The following is a 14,234-nucleotide window of genomic DNA, read 5'->3' as shown; positions in this document are numbered from 1 at the left end:
AAGGACAGAACATTATAACTTTCAAACAGAGTGTTTGTATTTTTATATGTACATTCATGCTTATAATACCTGTGGAACAAATTGTATACAATTTTATTTCGGGCTGAGTTACAATGGATTCTTTTGTGTTATTTCTGAAAACCTAAGTTACTTTTCTCTCATATCTGATATTGTTACAGAGAGAGAAGCAATAGATTAAGACAATAGAGTTTAGATTAAAGGGCCTAGATCTTCTTACCTTAGTGTCAGTTAAATTTCTTCCTTTCTTCCTTTCTTTGCTCCTTCCTTGCTTCCTTGCTTGCTTCCTTCCTTGCTTCCTTGCTTCCTTCCTTCCTTCCTTCTTCCCTTCCTCTCTCCTACTTTCCTTCCCTCTCTTTCTTTCTCCCTCCCTCTCTTTCTCTCTCTTTCTTCCTTTCTTTTTTTCTTCCTTCCTTCTTTCCTCACTCCCTCCTTCTCTCCCTCCCTTTTTTTGTTTCTCCCTCCCTCTCTTTCTCTCTTCCTTCCTTCCTTCCTTTCTTTCCTTCTTTTTTTTTTTTTTTTTTTTTTTTTGGTGACAGAGTTTTTTTAAATATAAAATTGTCTGATAATAGTCTGTCATAGAGTTGTCATCAAAATAAAACGAAGTTATGTATGTAAAACCCTAAGAATAGCGGTACATTGGAAATGTTCAGTGACTGTTCACCACTGTGACAGTCATTATTCTCTGAAATGGATGGACACAGTTGACAAATATAACTGAGACTTTGGTACCCAAAGAACCAGATAGGCCATTTATTTTCAAGACAGTGATGGTAATGAAGATTATTTCTTACAGATATGCTAGGTATAAGATAAAAGAACTCCTTCAGATAAATAATACACCAAATCCCAATACAGTAGATATATTTGAAGATTCACCAAGGAAATTTATTTTATTGCCTGCTGTATCAAAATTTGTGGGTACACACATCTGAATATATGATATATAGATTTATACATTTTAGTTTTGTCTCATGTCTCATGGAGAATTAAAGTATATAATAATGCCTTTTGCTTAATTTAAGTCTTTTTAAAGCTATATTCTAAAGGAAGAACAATGAAAAGAGCCTTAGCTAAATCTTTCAAATTCTATGATGGAAGAAGCAATGCAAGACTAATAGCAAGTGTCATAGTAAGCAACTTGTTTTCTTGAGTTGAATTCAAAAGAGGAGAATCTTAAATGAAAAGGGTATTAACAAAAAGCACAAGAAACATAGCAGCTCTGAAAAATTAAAGTAAACCTTTTAATAGATATGAATATTCAGAGCATAATTTATGCAACTCTGAGAGGAATGGATTAAGGTGGGGATAAGTGAAGTAGATTTGGCACAAAATGACTTTTGACACATGACATGTATTATTTATCAGAAAATTCGTGCATTATTATGACAGGCATAATCACTTGATTAACTAAAGCCAATGAATGAGTCAGTACATGTAGTGAAATTTGGTCCAAATATTTTGGGGTTTTGTGAAGAAAGGATGACAATAGGAAACTCAAACAGCTGCCTCCTGAACAGAAAAAGTCATCTGTGTAAAGGTGAGAGTGGGGAGATAGGAAATGAGAGGCTGAGCTCAAAGTGCTCAAGGACGTGAATCCAAAATTCATAGGCCATGGACCATTCTCAGTAGCTCAGATAACAGTTCATTTCTTAGCAATCTTAAATCACTACTTTTGGCTTTTCTTGCCTGATCAATAAAATAAAGGAATATCTCACCTGTCTTTACCTCAGAAAAATGCAGTGATGATAAAATGAGAGAAGTGAAATGTTTTGAGGCCTTAAGAAAAAATTCTATTGAAAGAATCTAATGTGTAATTCTTTTTTAACTTTCTAAGAATGATTTCTTCTTCTTACATTTCTTGCTCTGGCCTTAGTTGTCTAGGCCTCATTTGGACCCATCAACCTGTGGCTTTTCATGAGGACAAGTCAGTGCTTTGTTCTCACCTTTCAAAGCCTCTGAAAATGGTCTCCATGTCCCAGTCTAAGAAATTGATTTGATAATTCTCTGCCTCTTCTCACAGCATCATGTCTCCACTGGGACAGCTTATTATACAAACAAAATATGAAACATGCCTACAGTTTTTATAGTGACAGTGCCAAAGCCTTTTTGTTATCATTCATGTAGCCCATGGGGAAATATCAGGATGGGGTTTGTTTTTGGGAAAGTGATAGTCCACAGTGGTGGTGGAATTTAATAAATCTCTGCTATAAAATACTCATATTTAAGTTCCAGTAAGTCTCAGAGCTGAGGTCTATCTAATCCCTTGCCTACTCAGATACAAATTAAATTTCCCTCTGTCACTATTTCTTTGGAGTCTATTTCAAATGAGATAGAAGATGAAGGCCTTCCATCAGTCATTCCCTGCATTATTGAAAGCTGATTCCCTTATGCGACTTACTTTGATATGTGTTCCAGCAGCAGCAATGATTTGATTATAAATATTACTTACTGGGTGATGTAGCTTTTTAAGCACAATAGAAGTTCTATTGTTCACTGCTTATTCTTCCCAGACTTCTTAAGAGAATTTATTTCACTCATGACGATCATGGAAGAATAGGTACAAAACTAGATTAAGCAGCTCCTTTGGCAAATGATGCCTTGGATCCAAATGTAGTTGGTTCTAATACAATTCACTTAACTGATAGTTCTGAAAATCGTCGTCGTCGGCAGCCGTCCGTCTCGAGAGACGATGGTGTAGCTTCTTAAGAGTCTATCTGCACCGCCGAGAATGGCTGTGCAGTCCGACTCGGGAGTGACACGGTATCTGTCTCCTCCCGTGTTGAATCGACATCTTGCGATGACGCTGGAGTGTCCTCTCCACTGAAGCTGAAGCTACAGAGCCTGGGCAGGGTGATATGGAGGGTCTGCTGTTGCCCATGCAGCAGACCCCCCCTCTCTTCGCAGCTGAAGGGTCCAAGGGAAAGACGGAGTCGATACAGCTTGGCTTCAGGTGCGCCGCAGGAGTTGCCGGTGTTGACTACAACGTCAAACCGCCTTAGGGACTCCGGCTCCGGATTTTCTGTCGGGGTTTACTCCCTTAGCCTTTCCCCTGAAGAGGTATGCCGCAAGGCAGCGGAGGTTTTTTGGAGTCAGAGTTTTCCTTCTCTGAGTTCTGAAAATAATCTGTTAATAATTACATACCTAAACCTATATTTACATTTATCTAATTATCTGTATACTCACATATAATTATATATCAATATGTATTATATGTTATACAGATTTTATATACATTATACAATGTATTCATATATTATATATAAGTACATAAATATACAAAAATCTCTATGTGTACATATATAAGATTAATAACATTATCAATTATCCTGTGATATTAAATTCTCTCAGCCCTAGTTTTTATACCTTTGAAAAGGCCAGTTTGGATTAGATGACTTATTAGTTTTTAAATTTTGTGATAAATAACTTTAAGCCACTAGTTTTTTATACAATTGTTATGTAAGCTCTCAAATAAATTTGAGGGACACTAAACATCATAGCAACTCTGTCACAAATATTTTTTTCTGGACTTAGAAAGAAAATAAAACAGGCCAATTTGAATTGAGCTTAAGACCTCTCCCACTGCTCCTAGTTTGTTTTGTGGTATTGTAATTAGGTGCGCTAATCATCCAGTGGATTATGATTTATGATAGAGAGAGAAGCCAACCTTCTTCATTTGAGAGTCCAAAAGTGGGAACTTGCACATAGTTGGCACCCAACAAAAGTATATAGCCAAATTGTTAAATGGCTTAGAAGTGTTCTCAATCATCATTACTTTAGCTTTTATAAATAGCGTTATCACTGGACCACTTCCAGCACCTACACATACCAACATCTATCCTTGAAAGCAGAGCTCTTCTTACCCAGTGTGTTAATTTTGTGTTGTGTGGAGCAACTGCCCAAGTCACCTCAAAGAAGGTACTGAAATGTATTTTTATTCATGGTATTTGATTTACTAACCATGCACCTGAGGCTGTAGACCTTGTGTGTTTGCATAATCCATGCACGTTCAGCATTTTAAACTTTACCCAGGATTTACTTTAAGAAGTCACATTGATTTTGATTTAAATCCCTAAAGAATAAGCAGAACAAAGCTGTTAGGTCATTTTCATTACTAATATTTCATTATTTACCACTGGCTTGGATGGTAATGATGACAAAGCCCTTGTTAAGCCTTATACTCATAATCTCAATAAAGAGCTTTTGAGAGTTGTGTTCTTAGAGTAATCAGTTGAGTTGGACATTGAGCCAGACACCTTCTGAATTTCTCTATAATTTGAAAATAAATAGATATTCTGTAAAAGGATTAGCAACTTACCCCCACTCACTAATTTTGGAAATCCATCACAGTAACCAGACTGACACTTCCAGTGAGTATTGAACACAATATCTTGAATACAATTTTATTACTAACTTCTAGGCAGCACACTGTCAGAAGACAGAGAGACCAAGAACACAATGTTTTCTCTGGTCCCTACACTGTTCTTTCCAGAGGCTGAAATGAAGATATGCTATCAGTGTGTTCTGTTCTCACTTTTAAATAATTCAAAAAACAAACAAACAACAAACAAACAAAACAAACCCATCACCGAAAATAGGAGGATGGTCTAAATATATCTTTGTTTTGAGCCTTGTTTTTTTTATTTATGGAGAGGATGATCTTTAAAATCCACTTCAAGTCTATTGTTTTTAGTTTCTAATCTGAGACAGCAAAGGAATGAACTAAACTTTCTTCCTAAAAGGAAATTCCTACGAAGTAGCTTTTCAAATGAAGGTGAGATGTTAAAAAGTAAAGCTTGCTGAGGGTAGGTAACCTTAAGCTAGTTGCTCAGAGAACTACCTTCAGCATACTGTGGTTACCTGAAGGGCCCTCCATGTTCAACAAAAACTACTGTGGGGAGTAGCTCTGCATGCAACCAAGAGACATGTAAATATTCTAAATATCATTGTAGCTTAGCTATTTCCTAGCCTTACTGGTAGTGATGTATTTGAGAGGTAGCAGGTGTTGTTTGCCTCAAGCACATACACTGCACAATCCCAAGGTGGTACCACCTCTAAGGGACAGTAAAAGTGAATTTTTTGTTCCAGTTACTGTCTATTGTTCAACACTCTTGGGCCCAGCCTGTTTACTAGCACTAGCACCTGTGATGGCATTTTAACTTAGTACATCTGGAATGAAATTCCTTTTCTTCCTTCTCTCACTTGTTTCTCCCTGTGTGTTCCAGTCACACTCAAGTGCACAGTCATTCTATCAGTTGCACAAAGCAGAATTCAGGAAATTATCGCTGATGTGTTGCTCTTCCTCAGCCTCTGCGTCCTACTCCTTAAGTCCCTTCAGTCTTACCCCCTAAATGTTTCTCAAGTCTGTCAACGTCTTTCAGCTCTGCAGACACCACTCTCACACACCCATTATGAGGCTTCACTTGTTCACTTGGCTTACTCTCATGACCTTCTGGCACCCCACCCTGGTTTAAGTTCCTGTACTGCTTCCAGAGTAAGCTTTTTAACACTAAGACTTTTCTGATAAAAGTAACTAAAGACTTATTATTCTTAGGAAAAGGAAGACAATGTCTATCATGACCCAAAAGACCCTTCATGTTTGACCTAGTCAAGTTCTTCAGATTCATCTCGCCCCATTCTCCCCAACTCCCAAACATAGTATCCCAGCCACAGTGTGCTCAAGTGAGATTCTCAAGCATGCTTTGCTTCCTTTTGCTTCAGAATCTTAAGCCATGGTTGCCTCCTAGCTACAATTCTATCTCCCATATCTTTGCCTGGTCCATTCCCACTTATTTTTTGTTACAACTTCAAAGTCACTTCCTTGGGGAAAATTATGTTATGGACTGAATACTTACGTGCCCCCAAATTCATACATTGAAGTCCTAACCCTCAATGTGTTGGTAGTAGAAAGTGGGGCCTTTAGAAGGTAATTAGATTTTGATGATGTCACGATATTGGGATTAGTGTCTTTAACAGAAGAGGCTTTTCCTGGAAGTCTGAAGTGTGAACGTATATTGCATGCCTTCTCCCCTTCATAGTTTTTCTTCTCTAAAAATTGATATAATTGACATATAACATTATATTAGTTTAAGATATACAACATAATGTTGGATATTTGTACATATTGTGAAATCACCACATATAAGTCTAGTTAACATTCATCACCACATATAGTTACAAATTTTTTTCTTTTGTGATGAGAATTTTTAAGATCTACTTTCTTAGCAACTTTGAAATATACAATACAAAAACACACACACACAGAACTACACAATATATATTGTTAACAATGTCACCATGATGTACATTATGTCCCATAAATTATTTATTTTATAAATGGAAGTTCACATATTTTTACCACCTTTAACCATTTTTCCCTCCACCTCCATAACCTTTGGCAACCACCAATCTGTTCTCTGTATCTATGAGGTTTTGTTTTTTTTTAATTTTAACAACGTGTTTAATTTAACCCAATTTATCAAAAATATTATGATGTTAACATGACATTAATATAAAATTATTCCTGAGACATTTCATATTATTTTTCATAAATGTCGTCGTCGTCGGCAGCCGTCCGTCTCGAGAGACGATGGTGTAGCTTCTTAAGAGTCTATCTGCACCGCCGAGAATGGCTGTGCAGTCCGACTCGGGAGTGACAGTGTCTCTTCCAGTGTTGAATTGACATCTTGCGATGACGCTGGAGTGTCCTCTCCACTGAAGCTGAAGCTACAGAGCCTGGGCAGGGTGATATGGAGGGTCTGCTGTTGCCCATGCAGCAGACCCCCCCTCTCTTCGCAGCTGAAGGGTCCAAGGGAAAGACGGAGTCAATACAGCTTGGCTTCAGGTGCGCCGCAGGAGTTGCCGGTGTTGACTACAACGTCAAACCACCTTAGGGACTCCGGCTCCGGATTTTCTGTCGGGGTTTACTCCCTTAGCCTTTCCCCTGAAGAGGTATGCCGCAAGGCAGCGGAGGTTTTTTGGAATCAGAGTTTTCCTTCTCTGTTATTGGCTTATGTAAAGGTATCAATAGATCTATTGACCTTAAGATCCCTAATGGATAAATGGGGTGTAGGGAGGTGGGAGGGGCGTGCCTTTCAAAATCATATAAATGATTTTCCTTGGGGCCACCGGAGAAAATGGAACCTACATAGGATGAAGTATGGCGTATCTTCTGCTTTGATTCCATGCTTGGCAAACCATAAAGATAAGATTAGATCCTGCTAAAACTTTGAAGATGAGTGGGGAAGAGGGGTGTGGCAGTGAAGGAGAGCAGGGAGAATTTGGAGGGGCAGGCAGAGGCAAGGTCATTACCAGAGTTCCTGATATTTAAGCTGGTATTTGATCCAAGCTAAGGCAAAGAGGAAGCAGTTCATCTGCAGGATGGAGTTGCAAGAGGTGGGTTTGGGGCTGAGCCAGGCCAGAAACAGGAGCAGGTTTGGGTTCTTAGGGCCAGGGATAGGTGGGTTTGAGGCAAGTTACTGGGCAAGATCCTGAGGGTTTGCTCACTTGTCCCAGGAGCCGTGGTTGTGGTAGCCCAGGCTCCATGGCTTTGCCCTTCACCACGCTTATTGGTAGCCATCGACACTTTTACTGTTCTGGTGACATAATCCAGAGGTGGCCCCGTCTTTCTTCTTCTTTGTCAGTGCAAGTTCATGAGGGATGTGAGACGCTATGGGTCTTTGCAACAGTGGTGGCTTTTTTGTTCATCTTTAGGGCCAGGTGAAGAGGGTTACAGGCAGAGCCATACACACAGCATATACAATTTGGACAATAGCTTTTAAATATATTTTCTGAGAAAAAGAAGGGGTCGAGGAGTTAGTGGACAGCCAGTGGCCAATGTAATAATAGCGGTTAAACCTCTTACCTTTTTTCAGGAGCTCCCTTCCCACCCACATCTTCCCCATTGTGTCTGTTGTCTTGTCCAGCACCTCTTCCCATCCCTTTATTAACACCGCCATTGTGGGGACTGTGGAAGTGAATGTAGTTTTACCATATTGTACATCATCCTGCAGAAACAGTCCTATCTTCTTTAAAGATTTAGTGTCAGCTTTTTTAAAAAATATTTATTGCATTTTTTTCCCATTACTATTTAGTTCCCTTGTTTATACCTTCCTGGGTTACTGTTTTTAAATTCCACATATATGTGACTTTCTCTCTTGACCATGTAAGAACACAGCCAAAAAGTGGTTATCTGCAAGCCAAGAAGAGGGCTTTCACAAAAAATCAAATCTATAGTCTCATTGATCTTGAACTTCCCAGCCTTCAGAACTTTGAAAAATAGATATTTGTTTAATCCTCTTAGCCTCTATGTAATTTTGTTATAGCAGCCTGAGCTGAATAAAATACCTTCCTGGAGCCTACAGGTTGGACTAGATGTGCCTGCTTTGTCTTCATGGCTTTTGTGGGTTTTCTTCACAACAGCTCTCACAGTAGAACTGTGCATGACTCCACAATGAATGGCTTCTTTCTCTGAAACCATCCTTGTTCATTGTCGCAGCAGCTGACAAAATGCCCAGTTCACAGTCAACACTCAACCTTCAAGAAATATCTAATTGATTGAATTTAATGACGTTCTAGACAAATCAGCTGATTCATTAGATATTTAAATTGAAAAATGTCTATTTTAATAGATAATTCTGAATTATAGGAAACAGGCCTGCTAACAAACACTTTATGCATGTAGAAGAGCCTTTTAATAACTATTAACATATTTTAAAAATCTTTCAGGTAAGTAGATGTCCCTTTTACCTGAAAAGAGGGGACTTTTCCTGATATAGTCAAGTAAGTCAGAAGTTTAATTTGTATATGGCCAAAATTACTTCATAATCTTGGTTTTTCCTTTAATGATATAAAAATATGAAATTATTAATTTTACCCATAAGCATGACTCTCCCAGGGTGAAGGAAATCTAGAGAACATGTCCTGCTGGGAGGTGGCTAAAAGAAATGGAAGTGAGAAGATGAATGAAAGGTATGAGCAGTCTTTAAATGTTCATAACACTCTGGGATAGGAGAGATGTAATTTTGTTTGAAAGGCAAAGCTGGGATGAATGAGTTAAAATTATATAAATCTAGGCCTGGGTTTCAATTTAATTTAAAAAGAGCTTTAAACATCATACAATGCATGCTCAGCAATAAAGTTGGCCATTTTATGAATTAAAAAATACCTCCCCTGTTCAGAGGACCAGAGATACTGTAGTAGAGATTTCCTACAACAGTTTCTGAGCTGTTTGAATAAAGGCTCCTCCCTGGTTTGAGATTATAGAAGGAAATGGCCATCTTGGGTTCTGTTGTTACATAAAAGGTTGTTCTCCTCTTAATCTAAATTAGCTTGGAGGGCTCTGCTTAATCGACAAAGTTTGGTTTCTATATAGTTTAATCCACATTTGCAGAAATAGCTAACTCTTGAATGTATTTGAAAAAAAAAATACAAATTAAAAAATTTAAAAAGAGCCCTGGCTGGTATTGCTCAGTGGATTGAGCACTGGCCTGTGAACCAAAGGGTCACCAGTTTGATTCCCAGTCAGGGTACATGCCTAAATTACAAGCCAGGTCCCCAGTTGGTGGTGCACAAGAGGGAACCACACATTGATGTTTCTCTTTTTATATCCTTCTTTTCCTTTCTCTCCAAAAATAAATAAATATAACCTTAAAAAAAAAAGAAATTTTACCATGGTCAATAAGGTCATAACCTAATCTGATACTTATTAAAAAATAAATAAAATTAAAAAGAAACATTTCAGTTTAATTTAGGAAGGATTAGTATATAGTAAAATGCATGACATTTGAGAAAAACTGGTTATTTTACAACTAATTGCTAATATTTCACACAGGCATTGTACAATACGTTCTATCCATTTATTTTGTCAATATTTGATTACGGTGAAGCAATTTATAGATAGGTTAGCTTGTTGATTTTAATGAGCTGGTTGTGCTTACAAATTGAATTTCTAAGTTGTTGCTAAATTGTAGCTTGGGGACTTATTATTGGGAGATTCTATGTTGCTGTTGTTGTTAACTTTCCTCATCACAGAGAAGAAATCTTGAATTGGCTTTGGATAATATAGTGAATAATGACTGTTAGTTTTTATAAGAATTATCCTACATCATTGACTTTGTTTAACCTTTATTATATATTTAGTGTTTGTAGGCTGTAAATACTCTTTTACTTTTTATTTTTACTGTTAATTCTAAATTATCCTAACATTTTGAATTATATTTATGGTTTTACTACACATGCCTTATCTTTTACTTTGTGGTAGCATTTATAAACTTAATAGTAATAATACGATCTATCACATTTTAAATTTTCTCTACATCATATCAGTTCCCTCTGAGCCCCCAATTATTTTTGGTGGCATGTTCAGATTCAGGTGAGTATGGGTGGAAGGGAATTTCATGCAGTCTACCTAGAGACCAAAGGAGAAATCTCTTCTTTAGCATGTCTGGATTAGCAAGGTGTTCCTTAACTCAGGAAAGCCACCATGTCATTGAGAATTTGAGGCATTCTACAATGCTAGGAAGTCAGTAAGTGGCCAGGTCTTTCATTCATGATGGGGGCAACCTTACCACTGCTCTCTCTGCTACCCAATGCTGTTGTTAATGTGAACCCTCCATCATCCACTGTATGTGTTGCTTGGGGCAGGCCCAGCAATGTCCCAGAGGAGGTTTCAGTCCTCTGACCAATTACTCATTTGCAGAGACCTTAGCCACTAGTATTAAGGCTCCTGTGTTCCCTCATAGCATCATGTTAAAGAAATCACCCTAGGGGATTCTTTGGTTGCAGAAACTATTCAAAACATTTTTTTTTTCAGACTTAGGGAATCTTTAGTAAATAACCACTTCTCCTCATGCCTTATTTATTTATTGATTTGTTTAGATTATATTTTATTGACTATGCTATTACAGTTATCCAAATTTTTCTCCCTTTGCCCCTTTCCACGCAGCCCCCACTCCCCTCAGGCAATACTCACACCATTTTTCATATCCATGGGTAATATGTATAAGTTCTTGGGCCACTCCATTTCCTATACTGTACTTTACATCCCCATGGTTATTCTGTTACTATTTGTACTTCTTAATCCCCTCATCTCTTCACCCATTTCCCAACACCCCCTTCCCATCTGGCAACCATCAAAACACTCTCCATATCCATAATTTTGTCTCTGTTCTTCTTGTTTGCTTAGTTTGTTTGTAAGATTCAATTGTCAATAGATATGAATTTATTGCCATTTTATTATTCATAGTTCTGATCTTCTATTTCATAAATAAGTCTCTTTATCATTCCATATAATAATGCTTTGGTGAGGATGAACTTCTTTGTTTTTTTCTTGTCTGGAAAGCTCTTTATCTCCCCTTTGATTCTAAATGATAGCTTTGCTGGGAAGAGCAATCTTGGCTGTGGGTCCCTGCTTTTCATATCTTTGAATACTTCTTGCCAATCCCTTTTAGTCTGCAAAATTTCCTTTAAGAAATCAGCTGATAGTCTTATGGAAACTTCCTTTAAGTAACTTACTTCTTTTCTCTTACTGCTTTTAAGATTCTCTCTTTATCTTTAACCTTTAGCATTTTAATTATGATGTGTCTTGGCTTGGGCCTCTTTGTATCCATCTTATTTGGGACCCTGTACTTTCCAGATTTGCATGTCTATTCTCTTCACCAAATTATAGAAATTTTCTTTAATTATTTTTTCAAATAGATTTCTATTTTTTTGCTCTTTATCTTCTCCTTCTGGAACCCCTATGATGAGAATGTTGGAACACTTTAAGTTGTCCCAGAGGCTGCTTACACTAACCTCATTTTTAAAAATTCATTTTTCTTTTTGTTCTGATTGGTTGTTTTTTGCTTCCTTATGTTCCAAATCATTGATCTGATTATTGGTTTCATTCACTCTACTATAGTTTCCCTGTAAATTGTTCTTCATTTTAATTAGTGTATCCTTCATTTCTGACTAGATCATTTTTATGTTGTTGAGGTCCTCACTAAGTTCCTTGAGCATCCTTTTAACCAGTGTTTTGAATTCTGCACCTGATACATTACTTAACTTCCTTTTGTTTAGTTCTTTTTCTGGAATTTAGATCTGTGATTTCATCTGGGCCATGTTTATTTGTCTCCTCATTTTGGCAGCTTCCCTGTGTTTGTTCCTATCTATAGGTAGAGCTGCTATGAATCCCTGTCTTGTGGCATGGCCTAATGCAGTAGGTGTCCTGTAGGGTCCAATGGCACAGCCTCCTCTATCCCTCAAGCTGGGTAGTTAAGATGTGCCCTTCATGTGGGCTGAGTACACCCTCCACTTGTAGTTGAGCTTTCATTGATGTTGGCAGTTCAATGGAAGGTATTTATCCAGGCCAATCAGCTGCAAGGACTGGCTGTGATGGCTGACTACCAATATTCACCCTGTGTGAAGGATTAGCTGTGTAGGGGCAGGGTGGTGGTGCTCTGACATGGTCTGTAGCTGTCCACTGGGTACTCAGGCTCTGGGGTTTCCCAGGTCATGCAGGCCAATGTCAGTCCCCACCTGTTTTCTGCCTGGTGTCATCCTGAATGATTTATAAAACAGTCTGAAATGACTATTACTTGCAATGGGCTTGGAGATTTCCAGACTAAGCCAAGCTATGAATCTCAGCTAGCTGCTGCTAGTGCCAGGCCAGGGGCTACTTAACAAGCAGCTCACTGAGGCCACCTATTGCTTGTTTGAGAGGATTTAGGAAGTTGTGAAGCATGAGCCAAGACTAGCCATTCATATGGAAAAGTCAAGGTTAACAGTTTGCATGGGCTTGTAGGTTGGATGGGACAGAGCCTAAGAGGATTTTCAGTGTGGGGCAAGCAGTGTTAACCAGGTTGATGAAATCTCAGATATGGCACCTGACATCTGACTCTGTGGCTCTGTTGGGGGAGGGCTCAAAAAAGAACAATGGCCTCTGCCCAGTTTTCTGTCTGGGAGAAAACTGTCCTTCAGCTCCCACCTTAATGCCAGACACTTCAGTTCTTCCCTGTATGCTACTGGTACCTTTCAAGCTGCTAACCTGGTGCTGGAGCTCAGAGTTAGTGAGTCTGAATAAGTCAATGAGTGGGATCTTTAAGGGGAATTGATTGGGACTCCAGAAGTTTATTCCACCAACATGATCTCTGCTGATTTTTATAGTGAGAAGTTATAGGGGTTTATCTTCCTGGCACTGGAATCCTGAGCTGGGGGGGGGCCTGGTGTGTGGCTGGGATTCCTCACTCCTGAGATATCTCTCTTGAAATCTTATACACCACTTGTGGACATGGGACCAGCCAATTCCATGTCTCCACCCCTCCTACCAGTCTGCATTTACCAGGTTTCCCTTCAACTCTATTTCTGATGGTTCTTGAGTGATTGTTGTTCTATGTTTTAGTTGTAATTTTGATGTGGTTTTGTAAAGAGGTGAGCCACATTTACCTATGCTGCCATCCTGACCAGAAGTCCTCCTCGTGCCTTCTGATGCTCTTTCTCTAAGGTAATAGCTCTATCTTAACCTAAGTCCTCCCTAAATGGGCTTGAATTTAAAAGCTGTTTATTTATCCTTCAGTGATCAAGATAAAGGATAGCATAAATGGTACTCTCTTTCCTCATGTATGGTGACAGAAAACTATTTTTTTAATAATTTTTTCTTGTCACAGTTTTTATATGTTTTTTAATAATTCACCTTGTTACATGTTCATAAGTTTATGTCTCATTTACTCATTTATGTATGTAAATTAACTACTATGTCAGTTACAGTGCTGTGCTTTACATTCTTACTGGATTTTAAATTTCTTAAAAGTAAGGATTGCATCTAATACAGTGTGTCAGCCTTCCAAAGCCAGTACAGCATTTTTAGTACTATGGGCTTAATAAACACTAATTGAATTTTTTGTCCTTGAGGATCTGTGTCTCCTTTCTTCTAGGCATTATTTTGACCCTATAGTATTGAATCGAGAGCTAGACTGTCAGTGTAAATAAGACTTATACAGAATGCAAGGTATGACTGCCTGAACCAGGGGTTGTGTTACAGAACCCCTGCGCTGCTCCAATTGAAAACAAACCCACGGGCTCTTTAGTTAGGGGCCCAATTGCCTGCCGCCAAAATTATAACTCTCAATACCAGATTTTAGTGAAAAGAAAAAGAATTGTTTATTTAACAGTTATATAGATTTAGTTATTTGCAGATTTCTGTTGTTATGTCTTATGTTCTTTAAAACACCCATAAACAC

This window comes from Furipterus horrens, unplaced genomic scaffold (assembly GCF_987537825.1).
Source record: "Furipterus horrens unplaced genomic scaffold, mFurHor1.1.pri manual_scaffold_1, whole genome shotgun sequence".
Lineage (NCBI taxonomy): Eukaryota > Metazoa > Chordata > Mammalia > Chiroptera > Furipteridae > Furipterus > Furipterus horrens.
Note: the sequence above shows the minus strand (reverse complement) of the source record.